We start from the raw sequence: 8038 nt of genomic DNA, 5'->3' as shown, positions 1-8038 counted from the left end.
CTCATTTTTCTGAATAGATATGGTAGCACTTTTAGGGAGCAACCCTTGATATAAAAAATCTTCCTAATTCTTGTTGTTTGTGTGGTCTATTCACACAAGTTGTTAAAAACTTTCCTCTAAAGAGGGGCAAGACCAAGGAGGCAGAGCCCTCTGTTGTTAAACAAGCTGCCCCTGCAGAGAGATGGATTCCCAAGCCTCCTGCAGCACCATTGAATACTTAGCAGGATGATCAAAACATCAACAAAAACATTGGAAAGGGTAAGGATACTGTTATGACACCTACAACCAACAAGAACTCTTCTCAGAGACAAAGAGGATGTCATTGAAAAAAGCAACAGATTGAGCCAGGTTGACAATATGATTATAGAAGCTGGTTGGTCAAAGGAGTTTGAAGAGGATGTTAACAGAGAGGATGCCATTAAAGGGGTAGAGGAGAGTGACGAGGAATCAAAAGAAGATCAACTCAAGGGTACTCCAGTTAACCAAGGGGACTCTAGCCAAGGCAAATCCTTCACTGTGGTACAACATAAAAGAAGACAATCTAAAGCTACTACTACACAGGTAAACAGCCCCAACCCCAGGGCTAAGAAGGGGCAGAAAAAGAATGCCAAATAAGCTAGTCTCTTTCTTGACTCTTAATGTTAGAGGGTTAATGGGCCCTAGTAGAGGTGAAGAGTTGCCTTTTTGGTTGAGGGCTAATTCTCTATCTGCTCTTTTCCAAGCATTACAAGAGGTTAAGGCGTATGGAGACTTGTTAGAGACTAGGTTGAAAACTATAGACAAAAGAAGAGTTTGGCATTGCACCTCATATGTGGATGGTAAGGGTGGGACTGCCATTGGAGTCCTGTCTCATTATAATGGAGGTGTCACTCAAGTCATTAAAGATGACCAAAATGGATGGGTGATGCTTAATTGCCTTATCAAGGAAATGAATTTTATAGTAATTTTTATGTATGCCCCCAACTTAGCAAAAGACAAAAAACTCTTATGGGACTCTTTACTATGTGCAGGTGGCAACTGTTTTGCTATGGGTGATTTCAATATGGTTGAGATGAAGAGAGACAGATGGCTAGAGAAGGGTACTATCGTCAGAGGTTTTGAGCTTTTGTCTTGGGAAGAATGCAAAGAGCACTAGCAAATGGTAGATGCTGGTACAGATGGTGAGTTTACCTGATGTAATAGTCAATTAAGAGACAACAGGAGGGAAGCAAGATTAGACAGGTTTTATGTTTCGAAGGGTCTTTTGAATAATCTTCTCTCTTCAAAAACTAAAAGTTTCTCCTTCCTAACTCTTTCAGACCACAAACCTGTCTTGTTAAGCTATGATTTTGGGTCTGGTATTAGGGGTCTTCTTGGTTCAAAGCAGACCCAAAGCTTTTTGCCTTAAAGAGTGTGCAATCTTTGATTAAGAAGGCCTAGCAAAATGCTTTTGGTAAAGACATTTCTGCTTCAGAAGCTTGGACTTTGGCTGTTGAGGATACTCAAAACATTCTCATGACAACTAGAAAAAATAGAGCTAAGATAAGGGCTTAGAGAATGGACCTACTATAGAGCAACAATAAATACCTAGAACATCAAGCCAGAACAGGGGATACAGTTGCACAAGAGGATCTTCTTGCTACAAAAAAGGAACTCAAGAAATAGGAGTAGATCGGATTAAATGACTCCAAGGTGTATTTCAGGGATTGGTGGGCAAGGAAAATAGACAAACCTTCCAAAGAGACCTTCAAATTGATTAGAAGTATCAGAGTTCATGAGGATATACCCCTTTTAAGAAAGGCAGATGGCACTTGTGTCTCATCTACAAAATAGAATATTCAACTTATTCAAAAGCATTTCTAGGTACTCTTATCCTCTGCAGTCACTATAGATGAGGACACTCAGAGAGCTAGACAACTTTGCCAAATTATAAGGGAGGAGGCTGTTGAAAAATATGATCTTCCTTTTCTTGAGAAGCCCTTTACCATTGAAGAGCTGAAGGAGGCAATCACAGAAGATGGCAAGACACCAGGAGGGGATGGTCTTCCCATTGAGTTTTACAAGACTTTTTGGGATCTAGTTGGCTCCTACTTACTATTATTGTGGCAAGAAAGTACTATGAAGGGTGCTCTCCCCCCTCATGTCAATGGAGAAATAATCAAGCTTATCCCAAAAGAGAGCCCCAAAGATGAGCTAAAACATTGGAGGCCTCTAACAATGCTAAATTGCAATTATAAGATCTTTGCAAAGGTTTTAGCCCTTCGAATTCAAAGTAAGATGAAAGAGGAGGGCTAGGAGTTACAGATATCTCAGATGCAACCAAAAGCTCTCTGTTACTTGGGTAATTAAAGCTCTTTTAGACCCAGAATGTAATTGGGCTCAACTTCTGCTAAGAAATATGAAATACATCAAATCCTGTAGGCCTCCCAAGTGGAAGAACTACCCCTTAATTTTTGCTATCTTTAATCATGAACCTTGCAAAGCCAAAGGGAGCTCACTATGGCAATCCATTTAGGGAGCTTTTAAGGAGATAAAAGCCTTTTTGTAGTTCTCCGGCAAAGTTGCTTTTATAGCCATTGATTGAATTTGGGTTTCAATAATTTTTAGGAACTCTCAACTAACTGATGACCAATTTTCTTTGGCAACCACCGTGTTTAAGAAAGGGTTGCAATCTTAGGGACAGTTGTGGCACAGAGACCTTTTTAGATGGAAGACGTGGCATGAGATCACAAAGGAATTTTCTCTATCCATTCAAAGCCAGGGCCTTATCTTGATCAGAGGTTGGAACTATGGCAAGGAGATGTCAAATGGAAGGGTGGTTCAATACCAATCTTACATAGAGAATTCAATTGGGTAGAAGGCTCTTCTATCCTTCCTATTCCAACCCCAACTGCTGATATGGATGATCTCTTTAGAACCCTTAATGCTAGATGGAATCTGAAGGATAGTAGAGATAAATGGTATGTAAGATTTGACAAACTATGGGTTAAACACGTTCCAAAGAAGATGCCGTATCTCTCTTGGCTCATTCTTCCCAATGAAGTATGGACAAATGCTAGAGGACTCATAATAGGGAAGGGAGATGGGAAGTGTAAAAGATGCCTTGGCCCTTTGGAGGATATTTTTCACTTATTTGTAGCTTGCCTTTATGCCAGAAGAGTTTGGAAGCTCATACAGTTAAAGTGTGGAGATTAACTAGAAAGCTATACTTCTAGGGGATGCATGAAAAACCAGGCATGAGCCTTGGTTCTAGATAAGGGCACATGCTTTATGGTTTATCTGGATCTCTAGAAATAATTTTTAGTTTAATCATAAAGAATTATGTACTGATGCCTTGTTTGCTTCATGGTGGGACGAGAAAAAAGACGACCTGAATTTCAGATAGGGGCCTATAATCTGGAACACACAAGGTCGAATTTAAGATAGGGGCCTACAATCTAGAACACACAAGGTTGAATGCTGACATCACAAAGCACAAGCATTGGTGTTTTATCTTTAATGAGCATGACAAGCTGCCTCACTATCTTTAGAGAAGACCACCCTAAGTTGATCCCAGTCCTGTTGATGTTGGCTCTTCTACACAAAACCCTTTTGCCCAAAGCCATGATGTTGTTGCTCCCTCATCTCAGTCTTTTTCTCATGCTTCTAATGAGATGTCTATTGATTTTGTTCAGGGTGTTCCTGCTGCTGCTACTATTGCTAATACCCTTGCTTATAGAGCAGGTCTCAATGAAGAGGCGACTATCTTCTCCTTTCAAGTTCCTTCAAGTCTAGTTTTTTTTTTGCTACTAGTCTTTTTGCAAGATGTTAGTCTTGTCCAAGGACAACAAAGCTCTATTGACTGAACTCTGATGATGTACAAAGGTTACTCAAAGATAATATAATATCTCCTTTTTTTTGCCAAAAAAAAACATGCTTTGGTCTAAGAGCCATGGCTATAGAATTGGGACAAAAGGTTTACCTATGTCATTTCTCAAATCCTCTGAGTGAGATACAATATCTTCAACTACCAATCCAATATCTTTTTCACCTAATTCTTCAAATTTCACAACCTCATAAGATTGTACTAAAAATGCTACCCCTATTTAAGGTATTTTTGGCTTATGCTTGTCCCATATCAAAACTTTCCTCTCTCCAGATCTCCCATACATCATGTAGAGCTATTTATATCATAAAGCTTCAAAAGTTTTCATCCCATTTTATAAAAGTGTTTCCTACTGCATCATCAAGTTTTCATGTATCCATTCGTTGAGAATGCAAATTCAATATGTGTATTTAAACACACACCAATTTCCATGGATACACAGGATGACACAATTTTCAACCCTTGATATAGACCACGTGCATCATTGTGAGAAATTGTATTGTGTGTAGCAACAATGATCTTGAATTATCTTTCACCATATCACCATTGTTGAACATGTTCCTTACCTTAATATCCAACATTACTAATCTCTCTCTCTCTCTCTCTCTCTCTCTCTCTCTCTCTCTCTCTCTCTATGTGTATGTTCTTAAACATGGCTAAAGACTTGGTTTTAAGTTTGTACCTTGGTTGAGACCCTTCCCTTCCAAAAGGACCTAAGATGTTTTTAAAATTAATTTAGCAAATCCTCCTATCGAAGAGGCATTAGCGGAGGCTGTCCTTGAGATGATGCTACCCTCTTCCAAAAAGGAGATTTGCTAACCAAGATCAATTTTAAAATTGAGCATGGAGGTCCTCCTAGTTAGAGGCATTAATGGAGGAGCTTATCCTTTAGAAGGTTGTGCATGGCTTTGCCCAACTATAAAAAGAAGATGTTGGAGGATAACCAAGATTGGTTCCTAGGTGGCTCCTCTCTTTTGGAACCCAAGGGTTTCTTTTATCCACGATGTTGGAGGATAGCCAAGATTGGTTACCTAGGTGGCTCCTCTCTTTTGGAACCCAAGGGTTTCTCTTTCTTTGTGCTTGAGGGATTTTTTGGCCACCCTTCCCCCTTTGCAGGGACCCCCAAGCTCATTTTCATAGCTTACAGTGCTTTTGTACCTCTAACAACTCCGATGTGTGCAAGTTCTTTTGTTATGCAACGGCTTCCAAGAATAGACATCTTTGTCAAAAACTAGGAAGCTAAATTCCGGTTAATACTCATGAGACATGTAAGAATTTCTAGTGACACTCCTTATGTTGTGTGGGAAAATTGGTATTCAATTTCAATTTCTAGAAGTGATTGTAGCGGTCAGGGAAAGGCTTGGTTGCTTCCTCTTAGCCTCTACATTCACAATCTTCAATTGGGCTTTCTTAGTTGCATGATCTTCTATAACGAAGATGGGCATGATCAGGATCCAACTTTGCTTCTCGAACTGAGGTAATATCGTTGCTCTTTTTGTACTAGTATTGACACACATAATGAGTGTATTTTGCTAGCTTAGCCTCTACCTTCACAATCTTCAATCAAGTTTCAGTAGTTGCACGATCTTCTACAAAGAAGATCGGCATAATTAGGTTCCAACTTCACTTCTACAGCTCGTAATGAATTGAGATAAGGTATTTGCTCTTTTATATCATAGTTGACACACACAATGAGTGACTCTTGTTAGCACTGCTTTGTACCTCATAGTTTCTTTGTATGCTAATAATGATAGAGCTAGAAGTTTCGTGTCACTATTGTATGGAGACAGGAGCCAGATTTTTGTTTTGTTGCATGTATAATGATTTGCCTTTCTCATTTGGTTTCAATAAGACAAATAAAAATCACAAATTACGATTAAATATTATTTAATAGATAATTTATGTTGTTGTGAAACTAATCGTTCTCCTCACATGAAGATTAAAGTCATTCACCAAGAATGTGTTTCTATTGTTGATATGTAAGTATTCATTCAAACACAATTGCTAGCATATGAGCAAACCATTACAGACACTTTTGAGATCTAAACTCAGTGAAGGAATAAAAAATTTAGTAGAAAATAGAGAGAAGCAAAGCTCAGAGGAGACTAAAAGCAAAGATGATGAGAGAGGGCACCCCTCTCTCATATTACAAATAACCAAAGAGGAAGTGTGCTACCTCTTCCCATACATCACATGTGGATTTTCTTTTATCTTTTACAACTTATTTATTTTGCAAATTTCTTACTTCTCTTTCTTAATTTTCAAACTTCTATTATTTTGGTCTTTAAAAGGGTAAGAGCTTCTTATTCCTCAATTGAATATGCAAATTTCTAGTTTGTAGTACATGGATTGATGCCCAGACAGGAGCCCTGGAAGGATATTTTCTCACGTAGCATTTAGTCTTGCACCCCTTCTCATGGGGGAGATTGGTTGGATAGCAGCAATAGATGGATCTTTACTTCAGCCCATCTCAAATCCCCCCCTTCCCCTCTCATGGCTGTTATTCTGAAAGCTTGGGGCTGCTTCAGAAACACACTTTGTAGAGTTCCACCCACTTCTCATGAAGAGATTTAAAGGTAGCCAGTCATGTGGAATGCTCAATTTTGGATCATCATGCCAGGCCACTTGGAGTGTCACATTATATGTAGTGGTCTAGATGGGAGAAGGGACCTGCCTTTGCTGTAGGTGCTTGGCAGGCCTTTATGAGACTTCCAAAGGATCAAAGACTTTTAGCAGTTGGCCACCTCAGAGGAAGTGTACTCATGATACAGCAGATATAGGCAACCATTCTGCCAGAGTGGATTGACATAGATGACATGCCGCTTACAGAGTTCACTTGGTGGGGAGTGTTCGGGCATTCCATTATAGGTCATTGCATTGTAGGATGCACATGAGGATACCCTTATCTTTGATGTTCATTGAGACGCGAACTTATCAAATCTTCTGATGATATTATTTTGGAGGTTGCATTTTAGCGTGTTAAGATTGCAAGATTCATGGAGTGGGGCAGGGATTCACAGTGGTATCTTGACCCTGATCCTATTCTCCTTGCACTAGGGTCTTGGAGACTCTGGCTATATGGTGGTTCCCTTATTAGGTTCTTGTAGTGGGACCCAGGGGAGTGGGAATGGATTGATGAGGGGCACCGAGAGAAGAGCTTTCCCTTCTTTTGCTATACAGTTAAAAATGCCTGGAGATTTCAGCTCAGCAGTAGAGGTTGGAGGCCCTCCAGACCGCCACATTGGGATAGTTTTCAGATTTCTGCAGCTATGCGGAAGAACTTTTGGCGTAGGTTTGGAAATCCCTCAGGAATAGAAAGATCACTCTTTCTTTTGGCTTTCTATTCATGGAGGGATTGGAGCAGTGAACCTGTGGAGATCTAGGTTTGGGGCTGACCCTACTTGCCCTCGTTGTGTCACATAGCAGTTGAGTCAGTACAGCATTGCCTTTGGGAGTGCAGACATGCGAGGACGATCGGAAAGGTGTTGCTAAGATTTTCAACATCTTTCATACATCACCTTTCTATATGACCTGGGGTTTAGTGGCTTGGTTATCTCTTACTAGCCCACACATGTTTTTCGAGGGACATGATCCAAATCCAGCTTTCATTGTACGGCGACATGCCTTGTTTCCTCCAAGATGTTCCCCTCACTCCTTTCAGAGCTGCTCATGCCTCAATAGACACGTCTTGGGAGATTTTGGGTAGCATTGTAGCTTGGCATATTTGGAGAGCCAGGTGTACAGAGGCGATGGAGGGTATCCAAGTTCACCCTTCTTAGACTATGGCCAATATTTGGACTGACATAGTACACACTCTGATGGCCATTTGGGCGAGCATGCAGGGATCCTCTAGAGTAGCCATTACCAAAAGAGTTACTTTTTTCAGAGTTTGGAGGGGATCTCCTTTCTTCTCTGAGTTTCCTTCAGGGTTGAGATGGCATTTTCAGCCTCCGCCTTGGTTCTTTATTAGCTCACTTTGAGCTATTTTTTCCTCATGCATTGCATGATGTACTCCCGCATTTGAACTTGCTCTCCTGGTTTTCATTCATACGTAATGAAGTAATTTTCTTGAAAAAAAAACGTATGATTCAAACAGCCTCTCTTTTTTCATGCTATTTTGCTGGTGAGCGAGAGCTAGAGAATAAAAAGAAACAACCATGGTGCATGTAAAATCAAAGGATTATAACACCAACA

This window comes from Dipteris shenzhenensis, chromosome 5 (genome assembly GCF_047967505.1).
Source record: "Dipteris shenzhenensis isolate YYH24624 ecotype China chromosome 5, Dip_SZ_1.0, whole genome shotgun sequence".
NCBI lineage: Eukaryota > Viridiplantae > Streptophyta > Polypodiopsida > Gleicheniales > Dipteridaceae > Dipteris > Dipteris shenzhenensis.
Note: the sequence above shows the minus strand (reverse complement) of the source record.